At 40.0% G+C, this 15735-nt stretch overlaps 1 pseudogene; it reads left to right on the top strand.

Annotated features, from left to right (window-relative positions):
* The first annotated feature begins 7323 nt into the window (after positions 1-7323).
* LOC100624739 (high mobility group protein B1 pseudogene) lies at positions 7324-7967 on the top strand (annotated as a pseudogene).
* Positions 7968-15735: the final 7768 nt, after the last annotated feature.

Below are 15735 nucleotides of genomic sequence, written 5' to 3'. Positions count from 1 at the left end.
TGAGAGATTTCTTGGTTATTTGCCAGACCCACTTGTGAAATTACCTCTTCTTTAGAATGAAGCAAGAGTATGTTTTAAGTACTTGTAAATGAGTGGTGTAAGGTGAATATATAAGTAGAATTTTTTGTTATAAATCATAGCAATCTAAGAGGCTTTTTATAGGATGTATTGCATTGGTCTTGAGGATCAAGAAATAGAACACTGACAGATAGCAAAGATGCCCAGTCTGACCTCTGATTCTTTCTGTTAGGTGATGATTCACTATTACCATACTGAGGTAACAGTTGGAGCCAGCAAGGATATGCAGCTTACACCAAGGCTCAGGACAACACCAGATTCTTAACCCATTGAACCACAATGGGAACACCTATTTATAGCTTCTTTCTCTCAGCATTGCAAGTCTGTAAGATAAAATTTGTAGATAGTTGTCTTAGTCTAATTGCTAGTGAATTCTGTTACATGTTGAACACACCTGGGTTTTTTCTAGGTTGTGGCTGTGGTGAATTATTCATGATACTTGTTAAAAAGAATGAAGAAGACTATTCAAGGAGTTCCCATTGTGGCTCAGCCATAATAAACCAGACTAATAGCCCTGAGGATATGGCTTCAACCACTGGCCTCCCTCAGTGTGTCAAGGATCCAGCATTGGTGTGAGCCTGGATCCATGTGCAGCCTGGATCCTGTGTTGCTCTGTCTGTGGCTTAGGCCAGCAGTACAGCTCTGATTTCACCCCTAACATGGAAACTAGCATATGCCATAGGGATGGCCCTAAAAAGAAAAAGGTTAATTCAAGAGGGCCCTATATGAGGTCTTAAAGTATGATATAGAGATTGGATTCAACTACTGTGAATGCAGCAGGGGCAAATGGGAATTTATAGCCATGGAACAAAAAGCTGGAGGTTTGGGGTAGGAAGGTTTGTGGAGTCAGTGGTTAAAAAAATTACTAAGAGGAGGAGTTACCGACCGTCATGGCGCAGTGGTTAACGAATCCGACTAGGAACCATGAGGTTGCAGGTTCGGTCCCTAAGGACCATGCATTGCTGTGAGCTGTGGTGTAGGTTGCAGACGCGGCTCGCATCCTGCGTTGCTGCGGCTCTGGCGTAGGCCGGTGACTACAGCTCCGATTAGACCCCTAGCCTGGGAACCTCCATATGCCGCGGGAGCGGCCCAAGAAATAGCAAAAAAAAAAAAAAATTACTAAGAGGAAAGAAACAAGATGGATATTTTGATTAATGATGTCACAGGCTGGGTAATCTTGCTGAAGCACATTAGTGTAATAATTAGATAACACTTGGGGGGTGTTGGGTAATTAAAGAACACCTTTGTCCTTACAAGTGGCCAGATGATGATTGGGTTCTAGTTTAGGATTTTTTTTTTTTTTTTTTTTTTTTTTTTTTTTTTTTTTTTTTGGTCTTTTGTCTTTTTGTTGTTGTTGCTGTTGTTGCTATTTCTTGGGCCGCTCCCGCGGCATATGGAGGTTCCCAGGCTAGGGGTTGAATCGGAGCTGTAGCCACCGGCCTACGCCAGAGCCACAGCAACGCGGGATCCGAGCGTGTCTGCAACCTACACCACAGCTCACGGCAACGCCAGATCGTTAACCCACTGAGCAAGGGCAGGGATCGAACCCGCAACCTCATGGTTTCTAGTCGGATTCGTTAACCACTGCGCCATGACGGGAACTCCTAGTTTAGGATTCTTACTAACATTGGGCAACATAAGAGACAGAAGAAAAAAGTTGAGGCCTACTTAGCAAATGCTCAGAGGAGTTTGCCCAGGGTAGAATTTGCCAGCTTTTATGAAGGAAGTGTTGCATTTCTCCTGGAAACATTCTAAAGTAGAGTTAGTCTTTTACAAGCCCTACTTACTTTCACTACACGTTTTTTAAAGCATTTTTACTTCTTTTCTCTTTTTGCTTTTATTTTAGTTTTAGATATTCAAGTAAGTGTGTATTCACACCTTATTTTTTTAGACTCCTGTAGGAATTCAGCAACCCCAACTTGGACTAGCTTAAGCTTTCTAGTCAAGTTGTGTTAGGTTAAAAAAAGAGTCTGGGAACTTGTATGGGTTTACAGAAAAGAAAGGATCTGAGGTTAAGTAAGAGGTTATCACTCAGATCTAAAAAGGGAAATGAGATACAGGAGTTAAGGTTTGAGGCAGCCCCTGAGGTGTCTGTTTTTTTGTTTTTGTTTTTTTTTTAAGCTTTGAGTCCGTTATTGCGAATGCATATCTCAGGCCAAGAAATAAAATCCTAGAAAGTAATGAAAAAATCCTGCACTGTTGAGAACTATGTAGTAACTTCTATGCGGAGAGCTATTTATCTTCAGTGATCTTTGACATAAATCCATTGAATAAAACAAAAATTGAGACTAGTGTATATAGTCACCCTTCCTGAATTTTGGTTGCTATCAGGATTTGCATGGGATTTAGTTACAAGACCAGGAAAAAGAAAAGCTTTATCTTTGATCTGGCTCATCTTGCAGAATAAGGCAATAGAATAAATGTCTTATGTTTAAAAAATTTTTTTTTCCAATCACACCTGTGGCATATGGGAGTTCCCAGGCTTAGGGGTCCTGTAGATCTGCAACTGCAGGTCTGCCCACAGCAACACCAGATCTGAGCTGCATCTGTGACCTAAGCCACAACTTGCAGCAATTCTGGATGCTTAAACCACTGAGCAAGGCCAAGGATCACACGAACATCCTCATGGACACTATGTCAGGTTCTTAACCTGCTGAGCCACCGTAGGAACTCCCATACCTAATAATTCTTACAGGTCAATGATAAGCAGAGCTGAAGGGACTAAGATGAAACAAAACCAAAAAAAAAAAAAAGTCCCCATCTTTCTGTTCCCTAGAAACTGAACTTCTCAGTAACAACTATCAGCCTGTAATTGGTCTTAATATGCCGCAAGATTCTGCCTGTTGGAAAGTAATCCAATTTGCAATGTTTGTTTTAGCGCATTTTGGGTAATATTTGTTGTAGAAAAAGAAGTTTAGTAGTTAGAAATAGTGTTGCCCACTATTCTATGAAGCTACCATCACCCTAGTACCAAAACCAAAGATAACTGCCAAATCTTAGGCCAGTATCTTTGAACATAGACACAAAAACCCTCAACAAAATTTTAGCCAACCAAATCCAACAACATATAAAAAAGATCATATACCACAACCAAGTGGGATTCATCCCAGGTTCACAAGGATGGTTCAACATACGCAAATCAATCAACCTCATACACCATATTAACAAAAGAAAAGTCAAAAACTGCATGATTATCTATGTCAACAGACGTAGAAAAAGCATTTGACAGAGCCATTCATGATCAAAACTTTACCAAAGTATGAGAACATACCTTAACATAATAAAAGCCATTTATGACAAACCCACAGCTAATGTAATACTCAATAGAGAAAAGCTGAAAGCCTTCCCACCAAATTCTGGAAGAAGACAAGGATGCCCACTTTTATTTAACATGGTATTGGAAGGGCTAGCCACAGCAATCCGGGTATCAAAAGAAATAAAAGGTATCCAAATTGGAAGAGGAGAGAAAATTGTCACTCTACATGAATGATAGGACACCACACAAAAACTACTGGAACTGATCAAAAATTTCAGCAAAGTAGTAGGATACAGATTAACATTTGGAAATCTGTTGCATTTCTGGGTACTAACAATGAAATATTAGAAAAGGAATACAAAAATACCACATCTTGTAAAATCACACTCCCAAAATTAAATACTTTGGAATAAACCTGACCAAGGAGGTGACAGACTTACATGGTGAGAACTATATAAAACATTAAGAAAAAGAGGATTCAAGGAAATGGAAAGATTAGTCCATGCTCCTAGGTTGGAAAAATTAATATCCTAAAAATGGCCATTGCCCATCTACAGAGTCAATGCAATCCCTATCATACTACCCATGACATTTTTCACAGAATTAAACAATCCACAAAAAGTCCACAATTGCCAAAGCAATCCTGAGGAACAAAAACCAAGCAGAAGGCATAACTCCCAGACTTAAGGCGCTATTACAAAACCACAGTAATCAAGACAGTGTGGTCCTGGTACCAAAACATACAGACCAATGGGACAGAATAGAGAACCCAGACACCTAAGGTCAATCTTTAACAAAGGAGGCAAGACTATAAAATGGGGAAAGTCCTTTCAGCAAGTAGTGCTGGGAAACTTCGACTGCTGCATGTCAGTCAATGAAACTGAAACACACACTCACACCCTGCCCAAAAATAAACTCAAAATGGCTTAAAGATTTAGATATAAGACACCATCAAACTCCTAGAAGAGAACATAGGCAAAACTTTTTTTTTTTTTTTAAATGTCTTTTTGTGTTTTCTTGAGCTGTTCCCGCAGCATATGGAGGTGCCCAGGCTAGGGGTCAAATCGGAGCTATAGCCACAGGCCTACTCCATGGCCATAGCAATGCGAGATCCGAGCTGTGTCCGCAACTTACCCACAGCTCACAGCAACGCCGGATCCTTAACCCTCTGAGCAAGAGCAAGAATCAAACCCATAACCTCATGGTTCCTAGTTGGATTCATTAACCACTGCGCCATGATGGGAACACCAAGGCAAAGCATTTTCTTACATCCACCTTACAAATGTTTTCTTAGGTCAGTCCCAAGGAAACAAAAAATAAACCAATGGGACCTAATCAAACTGACAAGCTTTTGCACAGCAAAGGAAACCATTAAAAAAAAAAAAAAGGAAAACCTCTGGAATGGGAGAAAATAGTTATAAATGATGCAACTGACAAGGGCTTAATCTCTAAAATATGCGAACAACTCAACTGCAAAAAAAACCCCAATCTAAAAATGGGCAGAAGATCTGAATAGACATTTCTCCAAAGAAGATATACATTTGGTCAACAGGCACATGAAAAAAATGCTCAATATCACTAATTATTAGAGAAATGTAAATCAAAACTACCATGAGATACCACCTCACACCAGTCAGAATGGCCATCATTTGTAAGTCCACAAATAACAAATGCTGGAGAGGGTGTGGAGAAAAGGGAACTCTCCTACACTGTTAGTGGGAAGATAAATTGGTAAAACCACTATGGAAAACAGTAGGAAGGTACCTAAGAGAACTAAATACATATGACCCAGAAATCCTACTCTTGAGCACATATCTAGAAAAAACTTCCCTTTTTTTCTTTTTTTTTAAAGGGCTGCACCTAAGGCACATGTATGCTCCCAGGTCTAATCGGAGCTCTATCTGCTGCCACAGCAATCCCAGATACAAGCCACCTCTGTGACCTACACCACAGCTAAGGGCAATGCTGGATCCTTAGCCCACTGAGCAAGACCAGGGATGAACCTACAATCTCGTGGTTCCTGGTCAGATTCATTTCCATGGAACCAAGATGGGAGCTCCCAGACAAACTTTCCTTTAAAAAATATATGCACCCCTATGTTTACTTCAGCAATATTCACAATAGCCAAGACATGGGAACAACCTAAATGATTGGATTAAGAAGATGTGAACACAATGGGTGTATACACAATGGAACACTACTCAACCATAAAAAAGAACAAAATAATGCCATTTGCAGCAGCATGGATGGAACTAGAGATTCTCCAGCTAAGTGAAATAAGTCATAAAGAAAAAGAGAAATACCATATGATATCACTTATTTCTGGAATCTAATATATGGCACAAATGAAACTTTCTGCAGAAAAGAAATGCATGGACTTGGAGAACAGACTTACGGTTGCTGGGGGAGGTGGGAAGTGGGATGGACTAGGAGTCTGGGGTTAATAGATGCAAACTATTGTCTTTGGAGTGGATAAGCAATGAGTTTCTGCTGTATAGCACTGGGAACTATACCTAGTCACTTGTAATAGAATACTGTGAGAAAAAGAATGTGTGTGTGTGTGTGAGAGAGAGAGACTGGATCACTTTGCTGTACAGTAGAAAATTGATAGAACACTGTAAACCAACTACAATGAAAAAAAATCATTTTATAAAAAAGGAGAGAAAGAAGGAAAGAGTGTTGCCTGGAGTTCCCATCATGGCGCAGTGGTTAACGAATCCGACTAGGAACCATGAGGTTGCAGGTTCGGTCCCTGCCCTTGCTCAGTGGGTTAACGATCCGGCGTTGCCGTGAGCTGTGGTGTAGGCTGCAGACGCGGCTCGGATCCCGAGTTGCTGTGGCTGTGGCGTAGGCCGGTGGCTACAGCTCCAATTCAACCCCTAGCCTGGGAACCTCCATATGCCGCAGGAGCGGCCCAAGAAATAGCAACAACAACAACAAAAAAGACAAAAAAAAAAAAAAAGAGTGTTGCCCTTTGAGTAAAGACAAGTTTCTTTCCACATATGAATATTACAATTGTCTCTAGGCAAAAAATTAGTTTTACTGCCCATTGTAACAGATTTGAGTTCTCGAAATTCAAGGTTCTCAGTTGTGATAGAAACCAACAGTAGTTTTGTCTGCAGCATCCTCTTTGGCCAGAGACTCCATGCAAGTAGGACAAAATATTGACAATAAGGAAAATGAAGATTAGGAGATTTTTGTATCACAGTCCCAGGCAGCAATTATTACAGTTTTCCAGTTAATGTAACAGCTTAACTGGCTGGTTTAATCCTGTTAGTGTTTTCCAGATAATAAGAAACCAGCAAATGTTCATCTCTTTTACTTTGCACATTTTTTTGCTTATTTGTTATGGCTTCCATGCTGACTGCCTCCAACCCCACCTTAATGCCTGATGATTATCTAGCAAGATTTCCCTGTGTCCCAGTTGGACTCTGCAGACATTAGAGCTTAAAGGAAACCTACAGGATATACTACAATATAGAAAGAACCACCATCAAGAATGTGTATATAGAAATTGGGGAGTTCCCGTCGTGGCGCAGTGGTTAACGAATCCGACTAGAAACCATGAGGTTGAGGGTTCGGTCCCTGCCCTTGCTCAGTGGGTTAACGATCCGGCGTTGCCGTGAGCTGTGGTGTAGGTTGCAGACGCGGCTCGGATCCCGCGTTGCTGTGGCTCTGGCGTAGGGCAGTGGCTACAGCTCCAATTCAACCCCTAGCCTGGGAACCTCCATATGCCGCAGGAGCGGCCTAAGAAATAGCAACAACAACAACAACAAAAGACAAAAAGGCAAAAAAAAAAAAAAAAAAAAATTGGGCTTTTAGGTAATATAACAATCTAAGACCATCCTTACCATATAATTCTTGACCCCTCTTGAAAGTTGAATCCAGGCTGCATCTGGCTCCTGCTCTCAGAGTCATTGCAATACACTGAGCTCCACAGACACAGTGCCAGGGCAAGTGAGAGCTGGACAACTCTGTGCCTCACTGAGGAAAAATAATTAAACATGGGCAAAGGAGATCCTAAGAAGCTGAGCAGCAAAGTGATATCATTCATTCTTCGTGCAAACTTGCTGGGAGGAACATAAGAAGAATCACCCAGATGCTTCTGTCAGTTTCTCAGAGTTTTATAAGAAGCGCTGAGGGAGGTGGAAGACCATGTCTGCTAAGGAGAAAGGAAAATTTGGAGACATAGCAAAGGCGGACAAGGCCTGTTATAAAAGATAAATAAAAATTTACATACCTCCTAAAGGGAAGACAAAAAAAAGTTCAAGAATTCCAATGCACCCAAGAAGATTCCTTCTGGATTTTTCTTATTTTCTTCTGAGTATCATCCAAAAATGAAAGAACATCCTGGCCTATCCATCAGTGATATTGCAAAGAAACAGGGAAAGATGTAGAATAACACTGCTGCAGATATCAAGCAGCCTTATGAAAAAAAGGACGCTAACCTGAAGGAAAAGTACAAAAAGAATATTACTGCATACCAAGCTAAAGGAAAGCCTGATGTATCCAAAAAGGAGTCATCAAGCCTGAAAACAAGAAAAAGAAAAAAGGAGGAAGATGAGGAAGAGGATGAGGAGGAGGGGAGGATGAAGAGGAAGAAGAAGATGATGAATATATTGGTTCTAGCTAAGTTTTTTTTTTTTTCTTATCAAGCATTTAGCCCCCCTGTACACAATCCCTCCTTTTAAAGAAAAAAAAAATGAAATGTAAGGCTGGGTAGGATTTGTTTTTAAACTGTACAATGTCTTGAAGTTCCTGTCATGGCTCCGCGGTAACAAACCCAACTAGTATCCGAGAGGACGCGGGTTCGATTCCTGGCCTTGCTCAGTGGGTTAAGGATCCAGCGTTGCCGTGAGCTGTGGTGTAGGTCGCAGATGTGGCTTGGATACCACATTGCTGTGGCTGTGGTGTAGGCCAGTGGCTACAGCCCTAGCCTGGGAATCTCCATATACCACAGGAGCGTCCCTAGAAAAGGCAAAAAGACCAAAATAATAATAATAATAATAAATAAACTGTACAGTGTCTTTTTTTGAATATTTCACACACTACCAAATGTGTCTTTAGATAGCCCTGTCCTGGTAGTATTTTCAAAGCCACTAACCTTGCCTGGTAAGTATGAGGGTTGTAAATTGGCATGGAAATTTAAAGCATGTTCTCATTGGTGCACAGCACAAATTAGTTATACATAGGATTGGTAGTTTTTTCATTTTCAGTTGTCAGTGATGCAGCTTATACAAAATAATTGTAGTTCTGTTAATTGAATACCATCTGTAATTACAAAAAAAGAAAAAAGTTACAGCTCTTTTGTTGACATTCTGAATGTTTCTAAGTAAATGCAATTTTTTTTTTACTAAAGACAAAAAAAAAAAGCTGAATCCACTTCTTAAAGCCTCCAAAATCACAGGCTTAAGTCCAATGGCATTCCACATTCACACCTTTGTTTTCTACCCCCTTCTTTGGCCTGCTCATCTTGAAAAAAACACAGAAAGGGAAACTGAAAAAAATTTAGTCATATTCATACTGATTTCTAACTTAATACTGATGCAAAAAGTTTTGAATCTGTGAAGTAGAGAAAGTAACATGCATTATCCAAGCTAAGAAGGGATTCTCAGAAGTCCAAACCCAGGAGATCTAGGAGTTCCTTGGTGGATCAGTGTGTTCAGGATCTAGTGTTTTCACTGCTATGCTATACCTTGGCTTTCTGCTGTTGCAATTGTATGATCCCTGGCCTTGAAATTTCTGCATGCCACAGACTCAACCAAAAAAAAAAAAGAAAACCTAGGAGTTCTATATGAAATAACATAGCTGTTGTGCCTGGATATGATCTTGAAGTTTGGTTTCAATTTAATATATATTTTGTTCTCTCATATTACTGTTTCCTTAACATGAGTTTTATATACACACACACTCTTATTTATTTATTTACTTACTTACTTACTTACGGTCTTTTTTTTTTTTTTTTTTTTTTTTTTGTCGTTTGTTGTTTGTTGTTGTTGTTGTTGCTATTTCTTGGGCCGCTCCCGCGGCATATGGAGGTTCCCAGGCCAGGGGTGGAATCGGAGCTGCAGCCACCAGCCTACGCCAGAGCCATAGCAACGCGGGATCCGAGCCGCTTCTGCAACCTACACCACAGCTCACGGCAACGCCGGATCCTTAACCCACTGAGCAAGGGCAGGGACCGAACCCGCAACCTCATGGTTCCTAGTCGGATTCGTTAACCACTGCACCACGACGGGAACTCCCCTACTTACGGTCTTTTTATGGCCATACCTGTAGCATATGAAGTTCTCAGGGTAGGGGTTGAATCAGAGGTGCAGCTGCTGGCCCACGTCAAAGTCACAGCAATGCAGGATCCAAGCCACATCTGTGACCTTTACCATAGCTCAGGACACCACTAGATCCTTAACACACTGAGTGAGGCCAGGGATGGAATCCACATCCTCATGTATACTAGTGGGATTCATTACCACTGAGCCACAAAGCGAACTCCAAGAAATACTTTTAAATTATAATATCTATAAAAACCCATAAAAATAGATGAAATAATCTTCAAAATCAAAAACTTTTGCACTTTAAAATGTTGCTTTAAGAAAATGAAAAGAGGGGACTTTCCGTTGTGGCACAGTGGTTAATGAATCTGACTAGGAACCATGAGGTTTCGGGTTTGATCCCTGGCCTTGCTCAGTGAATTAAGGATCTGGCATTGCCGTGAGCTGTGGTGTAGGTTGCAGACGCGGCTCGGATCTCACATTGCTATGCCTGTGGTGAAGGCTGGCAGCTACAGCTCAGATTAAACCCCTAGCTTGAGAACCTCCATATGCTGCAGGGGCGGCCCTAGAAAAGCCAAAAAAAAAAAAAAAAAAAAAAAGAAAAAGAAAAGAAAAGGGGAGTGTCCATCATGGCGCAGCGGAAATGCATCTGACTAGGAACCATGAGGTTTCAGGTTCAATCCCCAGCCTTGCTCAGTGGGTTAAGGATCCGGTATTGCCATGAGCTGTGGACCAACAGCTACAGCTTCGATTAGACCCCTAGCCTGGAAACCTCCATATGCCACAGGTGTGGCCCTGAAAGGACAAATCCAAAAAAAAAAAAAAAAAAAAATTAAGAAAATGAAAAGAGGGAGTTCCCATCGTGGCTCAGTGGTTAATGAATCTGACCAGGAACCATGAGGTTGAGAGTTCCAGCCCTGGCCTTGCTCAGTGGGTTAAGGATACTGAGTTGCATTGAGCTGTGGCGTACGTTTCAGATCCCGAGGTGCTGTGGCTCTGATGTAGGCTGGCAGCTACAGCTCCAATTAGACCCTTAGCCTAGGAACCTTCATATGCCACAGGTGCAGCCCTGGAAAGTGGAAAAAAAAAAAAAAAAAAAAGAAAGACACACAAGAAAGAAAGAAAATGAAAAGACATGCTCAGACTTCCAGGAAATATCTACAAATTGTATATCAGATAAAAAATTAATAAAAATATAAGTGACTACAAAGGGATAAAAAAAAAAGCTGTTTGGGGATGATGAAGCGATCCTCTACCCTAATTACTGGTGGTTTTATGAGGCTACAAATGTATTAAGATGCACAAACCCACGTGCCAAAAGGGGTCAGTTCTCTTGTATGGTACATCTGCTGATAATAAATTTTCTCACTTTTTGTCTTTCTGGGAATGTTTTCATTCCTGTTCCAGTTTTGAAGTTTTGCTTGATATAGAGATTTTTAAAGTACTGAATTTAAAAACAGTTTTTAAAATTTATTTCCTTTTTCTCTCTCTCTCTTTTTTGGCTGCCCTGTGGCATAAGTTCCTGGACAAGGGATCAGATCTGAACCAAAATTGTGACCCATGCTACAGCTGTAGAAACACCAGACCCTCAACCCACTCTTGGGGACAAGGGATTGAACTGATTCCCACTGCTCGAGACACTGCTGATCCTATTGCACCACAGCAGGAACTCTTAACATACTGAGATTTTTAAAAAGAACTCTTAACATACTGAGATTTTTAAAAAGAACTTTAAATATTATCTTACTGCGTTCTGGTCTCCACTATTTCTGATAAGTCAGGTGGTAACCTTATTGCGATTCCCTTGTACTTGAGAGTTTTTTCCCTCCTTGCTATTCTCTTTGTCTTTCAACAGATTCAACTATGATAATATAATTGTGAATCTTTCTAAACGTGTCCTTGCAGTTTTTTCATCATTTTGGATGTGTGCATTACTGTTTTTCAAAAATTATGGTATTTTTAGGTACTGTTTCTCCAAACATTACTTCAAAAAATTCTAACGTATATTCTTGCCTCCTTTGTCATAGATTAGTTGACTGTAGGTGTAGGGGTTTAATTCTGGGCTTTCTATCCTGTTCCACTGATCTATATTTCTGTCTTTGACCCAGTAGCATATGGTTTTGATGACTGTAGCTTTGTAGTATAGTCTGAAGTCAGGGAGCCTGATTCTTCCAGATCCATTTTTCTTTCTCAGGATGGCTTTGGCTATTCTAGGTCTTTTGTGCTTCCAAACAAACTTTAGAATATTTTGTTCTAGTTCTGTTAAAAACGACCTTGGTAAACATAGAAAAACATAGGCCAAACACTCTCCGACATAAACCACAGCAATGTCTTCTCAGATGCTTCTCCTAGAGTAATGACAATAAAAACAAATATAAACAAATGAGAACTAATTTAAATTAAAAATTTTTGCAGAGCAAAGGAAACTAAACAAAATGAAAGACAACCCACAGAATGGGAGAACATTTTTGCAAATGAATCAACTGACAAGGGCTTAATCGCCAAAAGTTATAAATACATTTTGCAGCTCCATACCAAAAAAATAAACAACCCCATCAAAAAATGGGCAGAAGATCTAAACGACAGTTTTCCAAAGACTTGTGGATGGCCAAAAAAACACATGAAAAGATGTACAGCATCACTCATTGTTAGAGAAATGCAAATCAAAACCACTAGGAGGTACCCCCTTACACCAGCCAGAATGGCCACCACCAAAAAGTCTACAAACAGTAAGTGCTGAAGAGGGTGTGGAGAAAAAGGAACCCTATTTTATTGTTGGTGGGAATGTAAGTTGGTGCAACCACTGTGGAAAACAGTATGGAGATTCCTCAGAAAATAAAAAATAGAACTACCATTTGATCCAGCAATCCCACTTTGGGCATCTCTCCAGAGAAAACCATGACTCCCAAAGACACATGTCCTCCAATGTTCATTGCAGCACTACATACAATAGCCAAGACATGGAAATAACCTAAATGTCCATTGACAGAGGAGTGGATAAAGAAAGATGTGGTACATATACGCAATGGAATATTATTCAGCCATTAAGAGGAAAGAAATAACAGCATTTGAACAACATGGATGGACTTAGAAATTATCATGCTAAGTAAGTCAGACAATGAGTCACCAACATCAAATGCTATCACTTACATGAGGAATCTGAAAAAAAGGACAGAATGAACTTCTTTGCAGAATAGATACTGACTCACAGACTTTGAAAAACTTACAGTTTCCAAATGAGACAGGCTGGGGTGTGGGGATATGCACTGGGGGTTTGGGATAGAAATGTTATAAAATTGGGGCTTATCAGACACAACTTAGAATAGATTTACAAGGAGATCCTGCTGAATAGCATTGAGAATTTTGTCTAGATACTCATGTTGCAACAGAAGAAAGGGTGGGGGAAAAATATAATTGTAATGTATACATGTAAGGATAACCTGACCCCCTTGCTGTACAGTGGGAAAATAAAAAATAAAAAGTAAATAAAAGGAGAAAAAAAAAAGAAATGTTATAAAATTGGGTTGTGATGATTGTTGTATAACTATGAATATAATAAAATTCATTAAAGTAATTTTCTTTTTGTCTTTTTGCCATTTCTTGGGCCGCTCCCATGGGATATGGAGGTTCCCAGGTTAGGGGTCAAATCGGAGCTGTAGCCACCAGCCTACACCACAGCCACAGCAACGCGGGATCCGAGCCACATCTGCAAACTACACCAAACCCCATGGCAACGCCAGATCCTTCACGCACTGAGTGAGGCCAGGGATCGAACCCACAACCTCATGGTTCCTAGTCAGATTCATTAACCACTGAGCCACGATGGGAACTCCTCATTAATTTTGAAAAATTATAAAACAATTATGTTTGAGATTCCAATTATGCCTATATTGGTGTATTTGCTAGTGTCTCTGATGTCACATTCATTTATTTTGAAAATTTTGTTGAGTTATGGTTGATTTACAATGTTGTGTTATATTTCAGGTTTACAGCAAAGTGAATCAACCATACATTTATACATATCCACTCTTTTTCAGATTATTTTCCTATACAGGTCATTACAGAGTATTGAATAGAGCCTCTTGTGATATACAGTAGGTAATTTTAGTCATCTGTTCTATAAATAGTACTATAAATATGTCAGTCCCAAACTCCTAACTTATCTCTCCCTCCATGTTTCCCCATGGCAACCATAAGATTGACACTGAGACCTGTGAGATTTGTTTCTATAGTTCATTTGTATCGTTTTTATTAGATTCCACATATAAGGGAGACCACATGACATCTGTGCTTCTCTGACATATTTCACTCAGTATGATAATCTCTAAGTCCACTCATTTTGCAGCAAATGGCATTATTTTGTTCTTTTTATGGCTGAGTAATATTCCATTGTTTATATATACCACATCTTTTTTATCCAGTCCTCTGTGTTGGACATTTAGGTTGTTTCCATGTCTTGGCTATTAGTATAGTGCTAAAAGGAACACTGGTATGCATGTGTGTTTTTGAATTGTGATTTTCTCCGAACAGATGCACAGGAAAGGCATTGCTAGATCATAAGTTGGTTCAATAGTTTGTTAACAGAAACCTCCACACTGCTCTCCATAGTGCTGGCACAAACCTGCATTCCCACCAACAGTGTAATAGGGTTCCCTTTTCTCTACACCCTCTCCAGCATCTATTGTTTTTAGACATTTTAAAGATGGCCGTTCCAACCAGTGTGAAGAGATAACTCATTGTAGTATTGATTTGCATTTCTCTAACAATTCATGATATAGAGCATTCATTTTTATTCATCTTTTACTTCCTTTTCTTCAAATATGATAATCTCTACTGATCTGTATTCAAATTCCCTGATCCTTTCTTCCACCACATCAAATCTGCGTTTGAGACTCTCCTAAAATTTTCCTTTCAGTTATTCTCTTCAGTTCCAGATTAATTCCTGAGAAAGTAATGAGAAATATGCCTTATTAGATGGGTCACACTAATTATATTTCCTTTTCCTTTTTTTTTTTTTTTTTAACTTTTTAGGGCTGCATCTGTAGCACATGAAAATTCCTGGGCTAGGGAATCGGACTTGTAGCTGTCAGCCACAGCCCCAGCCACAGCAATGCAGGATCTGAGCCACATCTGTGACCTACCCCACAGCTCGCATCCATGCCAGATCCTTAACCCACTGAGGGGCCAGGGATTAAACCCGCATTCTCATGAGTAATAGTCAGGTTTGTTACCAGTGAGCCACGACAGGAACTCCACATTTTCTTTTAATTTTTACAGCATAATTTCCTTTAACAAATTTGCTTTCAGAATATATATGACATCCGCCTTAAAATAATTATTTAGGTGAAACATCTATGTCTCCATACAAGCAGTTTCTCCTGCCTGTTGTCCTTTGCGTATGAATCACCCTTTCTTTTCTTTGAGGGTCTTTTTTGTTGTTGAAAATAGAACATTTAAAAAATATATACTGGGGAGTTCCCATTATGGCTTAGTGGTTAATAAACCAACTAGTATCCATGAGAATGTGAGTTTGATCCCAAGCCTCACACAGTGGGGTTAAGGATCAGATGGCTATGGCTGTGCTGAAGCCTGGCCACTGTAGCAGTTATTCAACCCCTATCCTGGGAACTTCCACATGTCACAAAGTGACACACTCAAAAAATACTGTAACAAATCTGGATTTGACCTCCCTACCTTTATGTGAGATTATTTTTGCTGCTGTTTGTTTAGTGGTTTTTGTGAGCTAATCTGTTGGAATCTATTTCTTCCATAGGTGTTTGACCATAAATGACTTTGTTCAGCTTACAATTAAAAAAAAAGGATTATTTTAGGGATTTCCCATTGTGCCTCAGCAAGTTAAGGACCCAACCCCAGGTCCAAGAGGATGCAGGTTCAATCCATGGGCTCACTCAGTGGGTCAAGGATCTGACATTGCTGCAAGCTGCGGTGTAGGTTGCAGATGCAGTCTGGGTCTGGTGTTGCTATGTCTGTGATGTAGGCCTGCAGCTGCAGCTCCTATTTGACCCGTAGTCCCGGAAATATCATACGACACAAATGTGACCATAAAAAAATTTAACTGTTTTAAGGACACATAAGTGGAAAGAACCTCATATCTTAACATTTTTAATG

This window comes from Sus scrofa, chromosome Y (genome assembly GCF_054392235.1).
Source record: "Sus scrofa isolate SSC_HxYL_T2T_F1_AM1 chromosome Y, Sscrofa_HxYL_maternal_Yorkshire_Landrace_v2.0, whole genome shotgun sequence".
NCBI lineage: Eukaryota > Metazoa > Chordata > Mammalia > Artiodactyla > Suidae > Sus > Sus scrofa.
The sequence above is the reverse complement of the archived record's forward strand: the minus strand, read 5'-3'. Positions and strand labels throughout refer to the sequence as shown.